The sequence below is a fragment of the Pseudophryne corroboree genome, chromosome 6 (genome assembly GCF_028390025.1).
Source record: "Pseudophryne corroboree isolate aPseCor3 chromosome 6, aPseCor3.hap2, whole genome shotgun sequence".
Lineage (NCBI taxonomy): Eukaryota > Metazoa > Chordata > Amphibia > Anura > Myobatrachidae > Pseudophryne > Pseudophryne corroboree.
In genome coordinates, this window is record NC_086449.1 from 647,138,001 (window position 1) to 647,159,875 (window position 21,875).

Sequence of the window (21,875 nt, forward strand, 5' to 3'; positions counted from 1 at the left end):
ACTATAAGACTTTGAATGGATGTGAACTGGCTCCTCCCTCTATGCCCCTCCTCCAGACCTCAGTTAGATTCTGTGCCCAGGACTGACTGGACACACACTAGGGGAGCTCTACTGAGTTTCTCTAAAAGACTTTGTTAGTTTTTTTATTTTCAGAGGGACCTGCTGGCTACAGGCTCTCTGCTTCATGGGACTGAGGGGAGAGAAGTCAGACCTACTTCTGTGAGTTAAAGGCTCTGCTTCTTAGGCTACTGGACACCATTAGCTCCAGAGGGTTCGATCACTTGGTGCGCCTAGCTGCTTGTTCCCGGAGCCGCGCCGTCACCCTCCTCACAGAAGCCAGAAGAAAGAAGCCAGGCGAGTATGAGAAGAATTGAAGACTTCAGTGACGGCAGAAGACTTTCGAGTCTCAGAGGTACCGCGCAGCGGTCGCGCTGCACGCCATTGCTCCCACACACCAACGGCTCTACAAGGGTGCAGGGCGCAGGGGGGGCGCCCTGAGCAGCAATATAAACCTCAAGTGAGTCTGGCTAAACTTGTATACAGTGCATAGGCACTGTATACAGACCCCTGCCAGCATAAAAAGTTATATTGATAGCGGGGCTGAAACGCGCCGAGAAGGGGCGGAGCTTATCCCTCACAACAGGATTCAGCGCCATTTTCTCCATGGCCCCGCCAAAGCATGTGTATAGTGCAAACGAGGGGGGCACAGTGTTTTAGTGCTGTATAGACGGATATATAGCACTATTTTAGATAATGGGCATAAAATCATTGTGTTGTGCATATATGTCTGTGTGTTCCCTGTCCGATATACCCACTATAGCTTTTTAGTCCACATGTGTCGACATGTGGGAGGCCTCTGTCACAAACAGCTATGGGGATCCCTGTCGGCATCGCCGACGCCTGTTGGTACTTGATTCAGTAGATGCAGTGTCAGCAGGTCGGTAGTTGTATGCTTTTCAAAAGTAAACACTGTATGGGAGACACAGTAGTATGTGGGTGACCCTGTCGGCACCAACTGTTATTACTGGGTGTAAATTAACTTGCTGTAATTGCCTTATACCTGTATATATATTTTTATGTATATTTATGGTACGGTTCCATGTGCCTGTAGCTCGTGCACAGACCAGTGGCGTGCGGTGAGGTCAGTGGCTGGTGAGGCACTGCAGCCACAATGTCCGCTGAATCCCGCCGATGACCCCTACTGCAGCCAAGCTGATGCCTTCTACCGCCCCCAAGCCAATGCCTGCTACTGCCATCGCCCCTGATGAACTACCATGCAAAAATTAACCAGGCGCTAATATACCACAACCCAACTAAAATGGTTGTGTTAATACAATGTTTAATATCAATATTTAAACCAATACAATATATGTTCAAGCTGCAAGAAAAAATTGACTTGGGGTAAATCAAGTCAAACAGAGAGAAACCGGCACTTTAAAGTCCCTGGTAACTTGGAAACAACAAACACATAGATTCCTGCGCTAATTAACTCTACAAAATGATATGGCTCAGAGTTTGCTTGACTCAATAACAACAAAACAAAAAGGATAATTAAATATACTTTATATGATTCTTTTTTATTTTTATCACACATACATACATGTATGTTTAAAAATTAATTTAAGAATAAATTGATTAGACCGGTCTAAATAAAACATAAATCAAAAAAGCAAAAATCAGAACATAGTAATAAGCTAATAATAAGCTAAAGGAGGTGGATCATAAGTAAACTCCTGTGCACAGAAAAATCAATAAAAATACTAAAAATAAGTCCTTTGTATAGGATCGTGCAAATAGTTTGACCAGCTATAAATTGCAACAGTGTCTCGTTATGTTTTGTAGTGTTAGACACTCTTCATCAAATTGCCACTCAGCCAAAAAGTGCAACAGGTAAGTGTGACAAACGCTCCACAACGGAACTTTACATATGGTTCGCACCTGAAGCTGACATGCGGAACAGGAAAATAATGTGAGACGGTCTCGGGCTGCGGGAAGGCGCTTCGCTGGCGCCTGGTATGTTATTGTTAATTACCCCGACTTCCAGGCTCTGTGAGTCCGCGTCTTCGGGTGCCGTATGCAGACACCTGCGTCCCGTTAATAAGCACACCTTCACCGTTGATTCTCCTGATAATGCCTCTGGAGCCCGGCTTCCAGGCTCTGTGAGTCTCCGGGTGCCGTATGCAGACACCTGCGTTATAGTGTTACTCACACGTTCACCATCAATTCTCCAGATAATGTCACTGGAAAAGATATGCTGTAAAAGTGCAATATAGCTGGTGCACAAAGGTCCAAATAGGCTGCTCCTCTGACGCGTTTCGCTCCTCTTATGGGGGCTTCCTCATAGAATAAACTCTCAATACTCCAGGACCCTTATAAAGGGGAGATCCTAGCTCCTATTGGTGTTTCAATTATTGAATGAAAAACACCTGGTGTATCGTTTACCTGATTCCACCTCCTGATCCAACCTCCTTATAAACATCACTTAACCTAGAACCAACACTAATATGTTTATAAAAATAGTATGCTATAGATATAGACAAAATATAAGTATCAATAGATTATACTATATGAATTCATAAATAATTTTCAGACACTAATGCACATTAAATCCAATATAATATAATATAATATACACAGGCCCGCTTGTCCTTCCAATATCTTTTGTGTATGGTATATATTCTAACCATTCTTTAATCAATAATTCAAAATAAAAATAACAAATTAAACAGATTAATTTATAAGTACATAAAAAATAAAATCATAATAAAAATAATAAAAAATAAAAAATAAATAAAATATAAATTAACAATCCCACATGTGAATTGAACCGAGTACCCTATCTCTCATAGTCCAATACTCTACCATTACTCTATCCTCAGTTTCCATGTGTATGTCTAATTCCAATGGTATAGATAATTCAAAACTCCATATTATTCATAGGAGTAAATTTGAGCACAAAGCATGTGATTCCCATATAGATGGATATTTATCAAATTAGATCTCATATACTAAATATTTTTAAGAAGTAAAATAGAATAATATGATGCATTAAATTTATTACTATAATGTCCAATATTATTAGTCTAGAAAAAAACAATATTGGACTCCAATTAACAATCCTTGTATTGAACTTATGATCATATCTATCCCAAACGGTTAATCTACCACTACCCTACCTAACCCTTCTATATCCCAAATTGTTAATATTTTACATATAGATATTATATATGCGATATGTTCAACTTCCCCCGTATAAATCTAACATTTGACATGATCAAAACTGTTTAGTTATTAATTATTTTAAATCCATTTGAATCAATTAAAATTCTTTAAGCAAATGATTCGAACTCAATACTTTCGTTGAGTCCTTGTGGCGATATGGTTCTCAACTGAAAGATCCACAGTGATTCCTTTCTGCAAAGTTTCCGAAAACGGTCTCCCCCTCTAATAGTTCCCTTCACATGATGGACCCCTACAACCCTGAGACCTGTTGGATTTGATTGATGTACCAGACCAAAATGACGGGAGACACTGTGCTTGTTGAAACCCTTCATAATATTAAGACGATGTTCCCTAAACCTCGTTTTTAAAGAACGAGTGGTCCTACCTACGTACTGCAGGCCGCATGGGCACTGCAGTACGTAAATGCAATAAGTGGTGTCGCAGTTAATAAATTCCTGTATACTAAATCTCTCTTTTGTGATAAATGATTCTATCTCACTCGATTTATTAACTATATGACTGCATGTCAAACATTTGCCTTTTCCACACCTGAAACAACCCACAATCGGTTTCCCCAGCCATGATAAAGAGGTGGAATGGTTGGGTTCCCTAGAGAACTTTCTTAACATGCTGGGTGCTAATATATTCTTCAAATTACGATTCTTTTTGAATATAATTTGTGGGTCAGGTAAGATAGCTGTTTGTAGCAAGTTGTCCTGTAATAAAATTTTGAAGTTTTCCTTCACAACTCTTTTTATTTCTATAGATTGACTGTTATATTTAGTGATGAACTTCATCTTAACTGGAGTCTCTCTGTTGTTTTCCCCATGTGGTGAAGCACTTTTTTTCTTAGTTAATAGTGTACTCCTGTCGCTCTTTGATATTTTATCACTAGCTGCCATTACCATATCTTTCGGATAACCTCTCATGATAAACTCATGTGTCATTCCATTAGCCTGCTCTGTGTAATCTTCAATATTGGAGCAGTTCCTGCGTAACCTACCGAATTGACTAAAGGGGACATTACGTAACCACGGTTTATAATGATTACTGGAATAATGCAGGAAATCGCCCCTGATGCCTGCTACTGCTAAATGCTGCCACCACCGCTAATGGCCTACAAAATTGCCGCCATCAATTGCCCTTGCCACCATTTCACATCTCAGTCCGATGCCACCAACGCCAGCAGCATGGCTGCTCACCAAACAGGCGGCTAATATGTTGTACATTTTTATAAAATAAAAAACAAATATTAGTGTTTGGGACTGGGGAGGGAGTGGAAGGAGCACGTGAATGCAATTTTGTCCATTGCTGCAGTAATCCCACGGGGTTGTGTCTATGTTACCTTCGTGCTCAGGACCTGGAAGTGACAAAACGAGAGGGCAGGAGAGAACTTCCGCCCTTACAGCACTTAAATGTTTTCTTCGTTCTCCGTTCGTTTAGGGTAATTATTTTTTTCTATGCAGCATTGAACCCTCCCGGGCTTGCTTCGCTCGCCGCGTTCGTGCTCGGTGTCTCGCTTCGCTCGCCACCGTTTACTATTCCAAATAGATTGTGACATGGACCCAGGGGGTTATGGGAAAGGTCCTCTCCACGAAGGTAAACTAGACGCTACCAATCCACCATGGGCAAACGTAAGAGTTGCGAGGGGGGGTTTCCGTGTGTGTTACACACACACATATAAATTCTCCTCCCACCATTTAACCCTAACACACACACCCCGTACCCAGCCTACGTCTAACCTACCCCACCCCTGTAGCCTGACCCAAACCCTCCGCTGGTATACTGACTGTTGGGATCCCGACTGCAGGGATCTTGACCGCATCCCAGTATAGGTCTATTCCTAATTTGGACTGCAGAATGCCGCGATCCCTACCACGCTTTGACTGCGGACTGTCTCCACACCGCACACACACTTTCACTGCAGAATACACACACACACACACACACACACACACACACTCGGACTGTAGACTGTCGCAGTCCCACATACATACACATTACACACACACTCAGACTGCCCTCACACACACACACACACACACACACACACACACACACACACACACCTGGACTGTAGATCACACACACACACACACACACACACACACACACACACTGTGACTGCAGGCTGCCCCCCTCCCCCATACACACTAGGACAGTGCTGGTCACACACACACACACACACACACACACACACACACTCTGTGACTGCAGGCTGCCCCCCTCCCCCATACACACTAGGACAGTGCTGGTCACACACACACTCTGTGACTGCAGGCTGCCCCCATCCCCCATACACACTAGGACAGTGCTGGTCACACACACACACACACACACACACACTCTGTGACTGCAGGCTGCCCCCCTCCCCCATACACACTAGGACAGTGCTGGTCACACACACACACACACACACACACACACACACACACACACTGTGTGACTGCAGGCTGCCCCCATCCCCCATACACACTAGGACAGTGCTGGTCACACACACACACACACACACACACTCTGTGACTGCAGGCTGCCCCCCTCCCCCATACACACTAGGACAGTGCTGGTCACACACACACACACACACACACACACACACACACTGTGTGACTGCAGGCTGCCCCCATCCCCCATACACACTAGGACAGTGCTGGTCACACACACACACACACACACACACACACACACACACACACACACACACACACACACACTCTGTGACTGCAAGCTGTCCCACTCCCCCATACACACTAGGACAGTGCTGGTCACACACACACACACACACACACACACACACACACACACACACACACACACACACACACACACTCTGTGACTGCAGGCTGCCCCCCTCCCCCATACACACTAGGACAGTGCCACTGCCAACACACAAACTCTGCCTGCCCCACTCCCATGCTATAAGAGGAAGCTGGTACCTGTGTACTGGTGGCAGCTGTGCTGTCTTGAAGTCCGGAGTCTGGAGCTGAGGAGGAGGGCTGCCTGTTCCCCTGCTGCACTGCTCGGTACACAACACATGGGGGCTGGGAAGAGCAGCCGAGGACAGCTCACATTACAGCCCCAGCGTTCAGTGCCCAATCACATAAGATCAGGAACAGGGGCGTGCTTTCATATGAGCTGACAGCACGCCCCTGTCAAAGAGGCACTGCTATTAGGTGCCGCTCTGGGGGTTTTTCTTCATGAGTTTTTGCTGCACAATGCTTGGCCCCGCCCCCCGCTTCCGGACCATTCACACTGACATCGGGAGGCACCAAGAGCAGTGCCTCCCACACACATTAAGACGTGTTTATACATAGTAAATTTATATAAATGCTAAAGGATTAACTATTAAAATAATACTAAGAAGATATTCTGTGTCATAAGTATCTTCTTAGTATTATTTTAATCATTATGACAGGGGAGGCACTGCCTCCCCTGCCTCCCCTGACTGCACGTCCCTGGCACAGACATGGTAATATTGTGGGGGAGTGTTATTAAAATTATATTTGTATACTTCCCTCAGACCCCTCGGGGTCGCAAGAATGTTATTTTGCCTGGTTACTAATCCCTGCTGTCGACGAATACTAGGTTTTTCTGTCGACCATAAGGTTTCCTGTTAGATCCACAACTGGGGCATTCAGTACATGGTGATAATGTCGATATTACCTTAGACCGCAAAGCTATACCTTTAAATACACTATTACCGTGGAGCCGCTATGGCCGCTAGACTAAATGCACGTGCTACGCACTTTGTACGCTATTTGCGCACAGAGTCCTGCACGTGGTACGCACTTGGCGTACACACGCAGCGCTGAGTGTACAGAGAACACACAGCGAGCGCACACACAAATTGATAACCTTTAAACCTTGTTAATGATATACCGTAATGATTTGATTACACTTTGAACCTTAGCAGCAAAGTACTGCAATGATGTAATACCTTTAACCCTTAAGTAGCGCTGGCGGTATAAAGTACCCGCAGTGCGTACACCTTATCAATACCAATACACCTTATACAGATTAATACTAGTGATGTGCACCGGAAATTTTTCGCGTTTTGGTTTTGGGTTCGGTTCCGCGGCCGTGTTTTGAATTTGGACGCGTTTTGGCAAAACCTCACCGAAAAATTTTTGTCGGATTCGGGTGTGTTTTGGATCCGGGTGTTTTTTTCAAAAAACCCTAAAAAACTGCTTAAATCATAGAATTTGGGGGTCATTTTGATCCCATAGTATTATTAACCTCAATAACCATAATTTCCACTCATTTCCAGTCTATTCTGAACACCTCACACCTCACAATATTATTTTTAGTCCTAAAATTTGCACCGAGGTCGCTGGATGGCTAAGCTAAGCGACACAAGTGGCCGACACAAACACCTGGCCCATCTAGGAGTGGCACTGCAGTGTCAGGCAGGATGGCCCTTCAAAAAAATACTCCCCAAACAGCACATGATGCAAAGAAAAAAAGAGGCGCACCAAGGTGGCTGTGTGACTAAGCTAAGAGACACAAGTGGCCGACACAAACACCTGGCCCATCTAGGAGTGGCACTGCAGTGTCAGGCAGGATGGCCCTTCAAAAAAAATACTCCCCAAACAGCACATGATGCAAAGAAAAAAAGAGGCGCACCAAGGTGGCTGTGTGACTAAGCTAAGCGACACAAGTGGCCGACACAAACACCTGGCCCATCTAGGAGTGACACTGCTGTGTCAATCAAGACAGGATGGCCCTTCCAAAAAATTGTCCCCAAACAGCACATGATGCAAAGAAAAAAAGAGGCGCACCAAGGTCACTGTGTGACTAAGCTAAGCGACACAAGTGGCCGACACAAACACCTGGCCCATCTAGGAGTGGCACTGCAGTGTCAATCAAGATAGGAAGGCCCTTCCAAAAAATTGTCCCCAAACAGCACATGATGCAAAGAAAAAAAGAGGCGCACCAAGGTCGCTGTGTGACTAAGCTAAGCGACACAAGTGGCCGACACAAACACCTGGCCCATCTAGGAGTGGCACTGCAGTGTCAATCAAGACAGGATGGCCCTTCCAAAAAATTGTCCCCAAACAGCACACGATGCAAAGAAAAAAAGAGGCGCACCAAGGTGGCTGTGTGACTAAGCTAAGCGACACAAGTGGCCGACACAAACACCTGGCCCATCTAGGAGTGGCACTGCAGTGTCAGGCAGGATGGCCCTTCCAAAAAATTGTCCCCAAACAGCACATGATGCAAAGAAAAATGAAAGAAAAACGAGGTGCAAGATGGAATTGTCCTTGGGCCCTCCCACCCACCCTTATGTTGTATAAACAGGACATGCACACTTTAACGAACCCATCATTTCAGTGACAGGGTCTGCCACACGACTGTGACTGAAATGACTGGTTGGTTTGGGCCCCCACCAAAAAAGAAGCAATCAATCTCTCCTTGCACAAACTTGCTCTACAGAGGCAAGATGTCCACCTCATCATCATCCTCCGATTCCTCACCCCTTTCACTATGTACATCCCCCTCCTCACAGATTATTAATTCGTCCGCACTGGAATCCACCATCTCAGGTCCCCGTGTACTTTCTGGAGGCAATTGCTGCTGGTGAATGTCTCCACGGAGGAATTGATTATAATTCATTTTAATGAACATCATCTTCTCCACATTTTCTGGAAGTAACCTCGTACGCCGATTGCTGACAAGGTGAGCGGCTGCACTAAACACTCTTTCGGAGTACACACTGGAGGGAGGGCAACTTAGGTAGAATAAAGCCAGTTTTTGCAAGGGCCTCCAAATTGCCTCTTTTTCCTGCCAGTATACGTACGGACTGTCTGACGTGCCTACTTGGATGCGGTCACTCATATAATCCTCCACCATTCTTTCAATGGTGAGAGAATCATATGCAGTGACAGTAGACGACATGTCAGTAATCGTTGGCAGGTCCTTCAGTCCGGACCAGATGTCAGCACTCGCTCCAGACTGCCCTGCATCACCGCCAGCGGGTGGGCTCGGAATTCTTAGCCTTTTCCTCGCACCCCCAGTTGCGGGAGAATGTGAAGGAGGAGATGGTGACGGGTCACGTTCCGCTTGACTTGACAATTTTCTCACCAGCAGGTCTTTGAACCTCTGCAGACTTGTGTCTGCCGGAAAGAGAGATACAATGTAGGTTTTAAATCTAGGATCGAGCACGGTGGCCAAAATGTAGTGCTCTGATTTCAACAGATTGACCACCTGTGAATCCTGGTTAAGCGAATGAAGGGCTCCATCCACAAGTCCCACATGCCTAGCGGAATCGCTCTGTTTTAGCTCCTCCTTCAATGTCTCCAGCTTCTTCTGCAAAAGCCTGATGAGGGGAATGACCTGACTCAGGCTGGCAGTGTCTGAACTGACTTCACGTGTGGCAAGTTCAAAGGGTTGCAGAACCTTGCACAACGTTGAAATCATTCTCCACTGCGCTTGAGTCAGGTGCATTCCACCTCCTTTGCCTATATCGTGGCCAGATGTATAGGCTTGAATGGCCTTTTGCTGCTCCTCCATCCTCTGAAGCATATAGAGGGTTGAATTCCACCTCGTTACCACCTCTTGCTTCAGATGATGGCAGGGCAGGTTCAGGAATGTTTGGTGGTGCTCCAGTCTTCTGTACGCGGTGCCTGAATGCCGAAAGTGGCCCGCAATTCTTCGGGCCACCGACAGCATCTCTTGCACGCCCCTGTCGTTTTTTAAATAATTCTGCACCACCAAATTCAAGGTATGTGCAAAACATGGGACGTGATGGAATTTGCCCAGATGTAATGCACGCACAATATTGCTGGCGTTGTCCGATGTCACAAATCCCCAGGAGAGTCCAATTGAGGTAAGCCATTCTGCGATGATCTTCCTCAGTTGCCGTAAGAGGTTTTCAGCTGTGTGCCTATTCTGGAAAGCGGTGATACAAAGCGTAGCCTGCCTAGGAACGAGTTGGCGTTTGCGAGATGCTGCTACTGGTGCCGCCGCTGCTGTTCTTGCTGCGGGAGGCAATACATCTACCCAGTGGGCTGTCACAGTCATATAGTCCTGAGTCTGCCCTGCTCCACTTGTCCACATGTCTGTGGTTAAGTGGACATTGGGTACAACTGCATTTTTTAGGACACTGGTGAGTCTTTTTCTGAGGTCTGTGTACATTTTCGGTATCGCCTGCCTAGAGAAATGGAACCTAGATGGTATTTGGTACCGGGGACACAGTACCTCAATCAAGTCTCTAGTTGGCTCTGAATTAACGATGGATACCGGAACCACGTTTCTCACTGCCCAGGCTGCCAAGGCCTCAGTTATCCGCTTTGAAGCAGGATGACTGCTGTGATATTTCATCTTCCTCGCAAAGGACTGTTGGACAGTCAATTGCTTACTGGAAGTAGTACAAGTGGTCTTCCTACTTCCCCTCTGGGATGACGATCGACTCCCAGCAGCAACAACAGCAGCGCCAGGATGCATCGGAGGAATCCCAGGCAGGAGAGGACTCGTCAGACTTGACAGTGACATGGCCTGCAGGACTATTGGCTTTCCTGGGTAAGGAGGAAATTGACACTGAGGGAGTTGGTGGTGTGGTTTGCAGGAGCTTGGTTACAAGAGGAAGGGATTTAGTGGTCAGTGGACTGCTTCCGCTGTCACCCAAAGTTTTTGAACTTGTCACTGACTTATGATGAATGCGCTGCAGGTGACGTATAAGGGAGGATGTTCCGAGGTGGTTAACGTCCTTACCCCTACTTATTACAGCTTGACAAAGGCAACACACGGCTTGACACCTGTTGTCCGCATTTGTGTTGAAATAATTCCACACCGAAGAGCTGATTTTTTTTGTATTTTGACCAGGCATGTCAAGGGCCATATTCCTCCCATGGACAACAGGTGTCTCCCCGGGTGCCTGACTTAAACAAACCACCTCACCATCAGAATCCTCCTTGTCAATTTCCTCCCCAGCGCCAGCAACATCCATATCCTCATCCTGGTGTACTTCAACAGTGACATCTGCAATTTGACTATCAGGAACTGGACTGCGGGTGCTCCTTCCAGCACTTGCAGGGGGCGTGCAAATGGTGGAAGGCGCAAGCTGTTCCCGTCCAGTGTTGGGAAGGTCAGGCATCGCAACCGACACAATTGGACTCTCCTTGGGGATTTGTGATTTTGAAGAACGCACAGTTCTTTGCTGTGCTTTTGCCAGCTTAAGTCTTTTCTTTTTTCTAGCGAGAGGATGAGTGCTTCCATCCTCATTTGAAGCTGAACCACTAGCCATGAACATAGGCCAGGGCCTCAGCCGTTCCTTGCCACTCCGTGTCGTAAATGGCATATTGGCAAGTTTACGCTTCTCCTCAGACGCTTTTAATTTTGATTTTTGGGTCATTTTACTGAACTTTTGTGTTTTGGATTTTACATGCTCTCTACTATGACATTGGGCATCGGCCTTGGCAGACGACGTTGATGGCATTTCATCGTCTCGGCCATGACTAGTGGCAGCAGCTTCAGCACGAGGTGGAAGTGGATCTTGATCTTTCCCTTTAACCTCCACATTTTTGTTCTCCATTTTTTAATGTGTGGAATTATATGCCAGTATCAATAGCAATGGCCTACTACTATATTTACTGCGCAAAACTAAAATGCACCACAGGTATAGAATGTAGATGGATAGTATACTTAATGGATGACGAGTGACGACACAGAGGTAGGTACACAGCAGTGGCCTACCGTACTGCTATATATAGTATACTGGTGGACACTGTCAGCAAACTGCAAAACTGTCTAAAATGCACCACAGGTATACAATGTAGATGGATAGTATACTTAATGGATGACGAGTGACGACACAGAGGTAGGTACACAGCAGTGGCCTACCGTACTGCTATATATAGTATACTGGAGGACACTGTCAGCAAACTGCAAAACTGTCTAAAATGCACCACAGGTATAGAATGTAGATGGATAGTATACTTAATGGATGACGAGTGACAACACAGAGGTAGGTACACAGCAGTGGCCTACCGTACTGCTTTATATAGTATACTGGTGGACACTGTCAGCAAACTGCAAAACTGTCTAAAATGCACCACAGGTATACAATGTAGATGGATAGTATACTTAATGGATGACGAGTGACGACACAGAGGTAGGTACACAGCAGTGGCCTACCGTACTGCTATATATAGTATACTGGTGGACACTGTCAGCAAACTGCAAAACTGTCTAAAATGCACCACAGGTATAGAATGTAGATGGATAGTATACTTAATGGATGACGAGTGACGACACAGAGGTAGGTACACAGCAGTGGCCTACCGTACTGCTATATATAGTATTCTGGTGGACACTGTCAGCAAACTGCAAAACTGTCTAAAATGCACCACAGGTATAGAATGTAGATGGATAGTATACTTAATGGATGACGAGTGACGACACAGAGGTAGGTACAGCAGTGGCCTACCGTACTGCTATATATAGTATACTGGTGGACACTGTCAGCAAACTGCTAAACTAGTCTAAAATGCACCACAGGTATACAATGCAGATGGATAATATACTTAATGGATGACGAGTGACGACACAGAGGTAGGTACAGCAGTGCACTCTGCACTGTACTACTCCTATATAATATTAATTATACTGGTGGTCCCCAGTCCCCACAATAAAGCAGCACACTGTGAGCACAGATATGGAGTGTTTTTCAGGCAGACAACGTATACTGGTGGTCACTGTCAGCAAAACTCTGCACTGTACTCCTGCTATAGCTGCTCCCCAGTCCCCACAATTAAGCAGTGTGAGCACTCAGCACAGATATATCATGCAGCACACTGAGCACAGATATGGTATGGAGCGTTTTTTTCAGGCAGAGAATGGATAAAAACTGGTGGTCACTTATCAGCAAAACTCTGCACTGTACTCCTCCTAACAGCTGCTCCCCAATCCTCCCCACAAATAAGAAATAAAGTAAACAAATCAACTTCTACAATAAACGGAGAGGACGCCAGCCACGTCCTCTCCCTATCATCTCCAATGCACGAGTGAAAATGGCGGCGACGCGCGGCTGCTTATATAGAATCCGAATCTCGCGAGAATCCGACAGCGGGATGATGACGTTCGGGCGCGCTCGGGTTAGCCGAGCAAGGCGGGAAGGTTCTAACCTGCCTCGGACCCGTGTGAAAAAGGTGAAGTTCGGGGGGGTTCGGTTTCGGAGAAACCGAACCCGCTCATCACTAATTAATACACCATAAAGCCCATGCAGGAAAGGGAAAACACAACACTGATTTGTAGTTGCAACCACAGGGTTCTAAGGCCTCAGTGGATTAATTCCAAAAAGGTAAAACAATACAAATCATACACTACAGGCTAACAAGTAAATCTAAACAGAATAATGGCTACAGAGAATGTACATACGTGAGAATATTCGCAAGCGCAACCCGGCTCGGTCCTCCGCTGGTCATACAGATAGCGTTCAGAGTCTTCTGACCGGCCAGGCAACAATGGTCCTTTTATACACAACATGCATACACAATACAATGGTCACTGTAATCTTATTGTCCATTGGACACAGGGATGTGTCTTTACATTACAGAAGAGGTCATAGGTGGATTTGAAAGGGTGGGCGATGTCTTTCCCCAACTGCTCTTGTGGGTGGTATCCTCTGGATTCCTGCCGCATACATAATATACTGTAAATACAGTTAATGTTCATATTCTACTTTTGTACATAACTATACGCAGGAACATGCAATCTTGTTCTAACCAACACCGGAATGTTACCCTCAAAATACCCTACAGCTGGATACTGGACATTAAAAAAATCCTCACTGAAGAGAAATAAATCAAGCGCTCCTAATTAAACAATAAAATTGTACAAAATACAAATGCACATACACCTATAGATATGCAATAGCTGCTCTCAGAAGGTGCTCTGAACACCTAATACTCAAAACCAAAGTTGTCTGAACCAATCAAACAATAGAGAGAGCGCTTCAGCAAAAATATACCAATTTATTATTGGGTAAAACTCTTAAAATACAATATACTAATCATTTACAATTAAATGAATGAAACCGCACAAAAGGAGACCACTGAACTAACAATTATATATTTTTGCTGAAGCGCTCTCTCTATTGTTTTATTGGTTCAGACAACTTTGGATACTGGACATCACCTTCCAACCTTTATCTGACCCTTCCTATCATGCAAAGGCGAATCCCTTAGTCCAGGAACTGTTTAAGCTATTAATACTCGCTGACATGGTCTAGGGGAGCTATATCTACAATGTACACTATAAGGGTTAAATATGTAATGTTCTAATAACCCTCTATGCGTTCACAAACCCTACCGTAAATGCGCATACCACGCGCTAAGGCGCATGGCCGTGTAAAGCTCCATTACGCAAATTGCGGATATGCGCAAGCACGGCAGAGCGAGTGCATGCGCAGCGGGCATGTGCATGGGGTTAGTACAAAGCATATGCATTACAATATTTTTCGACTTTAACAGTCCACCCTTTGGCAGTCAATAATAACTGCCACTACCTAAACATTGAACAGAAAAATATATATTACAATATCTATAAAAATAATTGGATGATAGGAGGAGAGGAGTAGGCGGGAAATGTATGACCTAGTGGGATAGTAAAAGCATGTATGTATGTAATCCATGTCTGAGGGGCATGTATCATCGTGCCGTACATGTTCTAGATAAGCTTCGAGGTATTGCGAAGTATACATTAAATCCTTCTCATCCCATATTAAGGGTCTGTAAGTGGGCCAACAAACACTACCGAGCTCTTTTCGGCTTCTTGTTCCAACAAATGGGGTGCACATTTAGTTGATGATACATGGAGGGGGAATACATGTGAATGCTAATATGTGTATATATATCACCTGTCGACTATGTGTGTCACTACCTGAAGGTTGTAGAGATGAAGATAAGACACGTATCACAAATGCAATCACATAACATTTGTGCAATCATTCTTGGGTGTTGGTTGAAGTCTTGTCCGGATGGGTGTATCTTTGCTGAAAGTGTTAATCAAAGTCTTTAGAATGTCCATCAAAGTCTTTAGAGTGTCCATCAAAGTCTTTAGAGTGTCCATCAAAGTCTTTTCCGTGTCCATCAAAGTCTTTTCCGAATGAATGTATAGTTCATCAAAGTTTCTTCCGAATGGATGTATTTTTGCTTGAGGGAAAACAAAGGAGAAACGGGTGAAAGAAACGGACCGTGGAATCACGTCTTATCACAACATTGTCTCGATTGATGGGTCATAAATTAAATCAGTTGTTGTAACAATGCCCCCGCTCCTCAAACTCATCACTTTGGTACCGCGCTTGCACCGCATTAAAACTCGAACACACCTGAATATCAAACCAATCATTATGACAACTCCCAGGATACAAAGGAGAAACTTTCCTACACTCACGATAACATTTTGAGCCCATTCTCCTAAACCTGAGAACCAATTGCGTGGGTTCAACCATGAGACCCAGCCGGTCAGTTCATTACTCACAGCAGTAAGGGTAAGGTTGTGTCTCCTCCTGAACTCCCACTTTAATTGCAAGATATCGTCCATCTTCTGATCTATGACCTTGGTTGGGTCATCAGTGCTGTTTGTAATGTACGTGCAGCACTTCACACCATACTGAGTTGCCAAGGTGACACAGTACCCGCCTGTCACCGCTGTGATATAATTGAGAACCATCCTGTGCTGGATCAGTTCCGTTTTGTAAGCTTGCAATTCCCTCCCGGTATACCTGAAGGTGTCATCATACATCTCGGTGATATTATCTATCAGGTTCGCTAGCGCATGAATATACCTATAATTTATCATTCCTCTGGCGGTACGGGTGATATCTAACGCAAGTAGGTATTGAATCCCGGTGGATTCGTGGATCAAATCAGAGGCTGCGTGCTCTGTCCTATCTATAAGGTGTCTCTTAACGATGTGTTCATAGTGAGTATGAATGTAAGGAGCTTGAGCATTGCGGTGAACGTCTTTCATCTTATTATGGGTTATGGTCATAACCTCTGGCAACACTCTTCCAATGTAACACAATCCCTCTGAGTTTGGGGCAAGCCACTTATACGCCTTCCTCCCGCATATGAAATATGCATCATCGGGGAGAACATATGGGACAGAATATGACATTACCATATTGCAAACCTTCCAAGTGAAAAATCCTATCCCTAACTCTCTCATCTGTTCAGTACACGTATCAGGCTGTATGATATGCGCACAGTACCCTGGAGATACTTCTCCAACCCGCATGATCCTACTTCCTAGGGTATACCTATACCGAAAATACCTCCCACCGTCGGCTATTTGGCGTATAAGTTCTGTGTCTACGGGCATTCTGTCGGCTCTGTGTGAAAATGCCATGGTTTGGTTATTCCATGTCACTTCCCAATTTCCCGGCTTTCGGGGATTGGAAATGTTGAAACATACTAAGGATCTATCCACATGATATTGGTGGAGCTTCAAACTAGGGGGCCTAGAAATATTAAATTTCTTGTCCACCGGTCTCCCACCCCTTAATTCAAGTACCTCATCTATTGTTAAGGGATACGGTACTAGTCCTGACTTGCTCTGACCTTGAGGTACTTGTGAGCACACCCAGCATTCTGTTTGGTTTAAAACCTTACCCACTAATGAGTGATAATCACTCAATGGATGACGGTCCATGTTGATATTAAGGCTGGACTGACATCTCTGGATGCACCCGTCCTCAACTATGTTTTCACAGTTTCTACAAATACAATTTTCCTCAGCCAATAACCCTTCACAGTGCCTCCTAGTTTCTTGACTACTAGATCGTTTTCTGATACTCGCCTTTGCTTGATGGATGTGTTGCCCTTGGAATTCTACAAATCCGTCCTTGCCATCAGAACCCATTCCAGATCCTTTCTCGACCTCTCTGGTACTCTTACCGAAACAGACTGCTCTGGTCAACAACAGGGTCAACAGGAAAACCCGGAATGCAGTCTCTTGGGGTAAGTCCATCTTGCTAAGGGGAGAGAAAAAGGAGCAAGGAAGGGGGGGAAGGAGGGTAATGGGAGATGGAGAAAATAATAAAAAGGAAAAAGAAATTTGGTGCGACAACCGCCTCTGGTCTTGTAGTTCTCTGTGCTCAGGTGCCGTGACAACAGTCCTGCTTCTCAACCTTCCCGGAACAGGCACTCCAGTGATACGATTTCCTCTACACTCTGCTCTCTGTCACGGGCTTTCTCTGGGTCAGCGACCTTCTTACAGTGGGACGAGTGAACCCAAGTCTCTCTCTCGGCAACCTTTAATGCTGTCGTGCTGGTCAGTAAGACTTGGTACGGTCCTTCCCACCGGTCAATAAGGCAACCTGAGCGTAGAAAATTTTGAATCATTACATAATCCCTAGGTTCAATGTCATGACAATTGCTGTTTGGTAGGTCAGGAATCACCAGCTTTAGATTGCTGTTTTGATTCCTCAACTGCTTGCTTGCTCATCTTAACCAAATATTTTACAGTTACTTCATTATTGCATTTCAAATCATCCTGGGGGTCAATCATTACATGGGGTTGTCGACCAAAAAGAATCTCAAAGGGTGATAGGTTAAGGGGGGGCCTGGGAGTGGTTCTGATGCTGTACAATACAAGTGGCAAAGCATCTGGCCACAACAATCCAGTTTCAGCCATCACTTTGCTCAACTTGTTCTTAATTGTGCTGTTTACTCTTTCCACTTTCGCACTCGCCTGTGGGCGGTACGGAGTATGCAGCTTACTATTAATTCCCATCAGTTTGCACATAACCTGAAAGACTTCACCTGTAAAATGGGTACCCCTATCACTTTCAATTATCCTAGGGATACCATATCTGCACACAAATTCCTGCATGATTTTCTTTGCAGTAAACGTAGCAGTATTTGTGGCAGCGGGGAACGCTTCTACCCAATTTGAAAACACGTCAATACAAACTAACACATACTTTAAATTTCTGCAGGGTGGCAACTGTATGAAATCAATTTGTATTACCTGAAAAGGGCCGTCTGTTGGCGGGATATGGGATGGTTCTGTTGGTATTGACTTTCCAATATTCTTCCTCAAGCAGATAAGACATGTCATTGCTCTCTTACCCGCATGAGAAGAGAATCCTGGCGCACACCAGTAGGCTCTCACCAGCTTACACATACCCTCTTTGCCCAGATGAGTCAGACCGTGTGCCGCCTCAGCTAAGCTTGGAAGATATGCTCTGGGGGCTACTGGCTTACCCTGTCCATCTGTCCAGAGTCCTGAGGACTCCTGGCCATATCCTTTTGACCTCCAAACTGCCTTTTCCTGTGGAGAACACAAATTTTGCATTTCACTTAATTTTTGTGTGTTGACGGTATTGAACACCATCAGTTGTGTGATGTCTGTCTGTATGGGGGTACTGGCTGCTGATTTAGCAGCTTCGTCTGCCCGGCTGTTACCAAGTGACACTGGGTCTTGACTGTAAGTGCGGGCTTTGCACTTGATAACAGCCACTCTGTCAGGTTCCTGTATCGCTGTTAGAAGCCTTTTTATGTGGGATGCATGCGCTACAGGTGTGCCAGCTGCCGTCATGAAATTTCTGAGGCGCCATAAGGCCCCGAAATCATGCACTACTCCAAAGGCATACCTAGAATCTGTATAAATATTGGCTGACTTACCCTTAGCCAATTCACACGCTCTGGTTAGGGCGTCCAGCTCAGCAACTTGTGCTGAGTGCGGTGGGCCCAGGGGTTCAGCTTCTATGATACCTTTGTCATCTACGACTGCGTATCCAGTACACAAGTCTCCTGAGTCCGTCTGTCTGTGGCAACTACCGTCAGTGTAAAAAGTAAAATCTACGCCTTCCAGTGGGTTGTCACTAATGTCGGGTCTTGCAGTGAAAGTTTGGTTCAGATATTCCATACAATCATGTGTGTCAGTGTCTATACTAAATCCTCCTTCACCATCACTCTCATCCTCCACCCTTTGTGCCTGTCCAGGCATACCTGGGAGATACGTTGCAGGATTTAGTGCGCTGCATCTCTTTATGGTGATGTTTACAGTGGCCATTAGTGCTAATTCCCACCTTGTAAACCGTGCTGATGAGACATGTCTGGTTTGGACAGAATTCAGTAAGGCTGACACTGCATGAGGTGTATGGATGGTCAGGTTGTGTCCCAACACTACATCTTCACTTTTACTCACTAGCAAAGCTATCGCTGCAACACTTCGCAAGCATGTGGGGAGAGACCGTGCTACGGTGTCCAACTGTGCACTGTAGTAGGCTACCGGCCTGCTGGCATCACCATGTCTCTGGGTTAAAACACCTGCCGCACACCCAGCACTCTCTGTACCGTACAATTCAAAGGGTTTCCCATAATCTGGCATACCTAATGCAGGTGCCTTTGATAGGCACTGTTTGAGTCTCTCAAATGCCAGTTCGGACTCATCTGTGTGCGAAATCCGATCTGGTTTGTTTGAAGAGACCATCTCTTGCAAAGGTAAAGCCAGTATGGAGAACCCTGGGATCCAGTTTCGGCAGTACCCACTGATAATGTCAAATATTACCTTAAAACATAAAGCTATATACTATTACCGTGGAGCCGCTATGGCCGCTAGACTTATTACACACACTACAGACTAAGTACGCTATTTGCGCACTGAGTAACGTATGGGTACGCACTTAGCGTAGCAGACACTAAGCCGTGGGCGCGACGCACGAGCGGCACGTACGCTCACGGAATGATATACAGTAAACCTTGGTAACAAAACAATGTATGGATGTGCTTATACTCTAAACCTTAGTAGTCAAATATTGTAACGATGTAACGCCTAAATACCTTAACAATGTGTATGCTGTTAGAGCGATTAAGACGCTAAGAAAGCCCTTTGCAGGAAAGTGAAAACACAACACCGGGTTTTGGTAAACCACAGGGCTCTAACACCTCAGTGGATTATTCAGAGAAAAAGAGGTAAACAGGTAAAAGTTTACTCTACAGGCTAACAAGGAAATCTAACAGAATAACAGAGAATAATGATGGCCACAGAGAATATACATACGTGGGAAATCGTTCGCAAGCGCGACCTGGATCCAGTCCTCAGCTATTCAGGTAGAAAGCCTTCAGAGTCTCTAGGCTGGCCAGGCAACAGTGGTCTTTATATACACAACATACATTCACAATACAATTGTCACTGTAATCTCATTGTTCATTGGTCACAGGGATATGTCTCTACATTACAGCAAAGGTCATAGGTGGATTTGAACAGGTGGGCTGTGTCTTTCCCCAACTGCTCTGGTGGGAGGTATCCTCAGGATTCCCGCCGCATGTGTAATTTACAGCAAATACAGTTAATGTTCATAATCTACTTCTGTACATAACTATACGCAGGAGCGAGCGATCCTTTCCTAACTAACACCGGAATGTTACCCTTAAAATACCCTACAGCTGGATACTAGACACCACCTTTCAACCTTTATCTGACCCTTCCTATCATGCAAAGAGGAATCTCTCTGTCCAGGAACTGTTTAAACTAATCATACTCGCTGACAAGGTCTAGGGGAATATTATCTACAAAATGCACTATTTGGGTTAAATATGCTACGTTCGAGTCGCACCCTACACGCTCACAAACTCCGCCGTAAATACACATCTCATGCGCAAGAGTCGCTGGAGCGTCTCTTACGCAACTTGCAGGTATGTGTACGCACGGGGGACCAGGTGCACGAGCAGCGTGCATGTGCATAAGGGGTTAGTACAAGGGATATGCATCATGATATTTTTCGACTTTGACACCACACATTCCTAGGAAAGTGCGGATCTGTTGCTGGGTTTGTGGCAGAGTCATGTCGCGAATCGCCTGTACTCTATCAGCGGTGAGGTGTCTCAGTCCTTGTGTTAAGCAATGTCCCAAATATTTCACCTTGGTCTGGCACAACTGTAACTTATCCTTTGAAACCTTGTGTCCCGTATTAGAAAGATGAAACAGAAGCTGTTTCGTGTCTTTCAAGGACGATTCGAGTGAATCAGAACACAGCAGTAAGTCATCTACATACTGTATTAATACTGATCCGCTCTCAGGTTGAAAGGATTGTAAACAGTCATGCAAAGCCTGGGAGAAAATACTTGGGCTGTCAATGAAACCTTGGGGTAAGCGAGTCCAGGTGTACTGTACTCCTCTGTATGTAAATGCAAACAAATATTGGCTGTCAGGGTGCAGAGGGACCGAAAAGAAAGCAGAACAGAGGTTAATGACAGTGAAAAACTTTGCAGTAGGGGGAATTTGCATGAGGATGACAGCTGGATTTGGCACTACGGGGAATTGGCTCTCAACTATCTTGTTTATCCCCCTTAGATCCTGCACTAGCCTGTAACCCCTCCCCCCACTCTTTTTCACAGGGAAGATGGGACTATTGGCAGTGCTGGAAGTCCTAACTAGGATGCCCTGTTGTAGCAAGCGCTCTATGACTGGGTGCACTCCTAATTCCACCTCTGGCTTCAGAGGATACTGTGGGAGTTTTGGAGCTATCCTACCATCTTTTACTTTCACCACTACAGGAGCTACATTTGCCATCAATCCAGTGTCTTGTCCATCTTTGGTCCAGAGGGATTCCGGTATCTGGGAGATCATTTCCTCTACCTTGGATGGACACCTGGCTATAACAGCAGAGTGTGACATTAACCTTTGTGGGGTGTCTAACATATCCT

General features: G+C 45.2%; 1 protein-coding gene across 7 annotated transcripts in view; it reads left to right on the forward strand.

Moving 5' to 3' along the window:
- Nucleotides 1-21,875, forward strand: part of ACSL6 (acyl-CoA synthetase long chain family member 6) — a 415,322-nt gene that overhangs the window by 292,358 nt on the left and 101,089 nt on the right. The window lies entirely within an intron of this gene.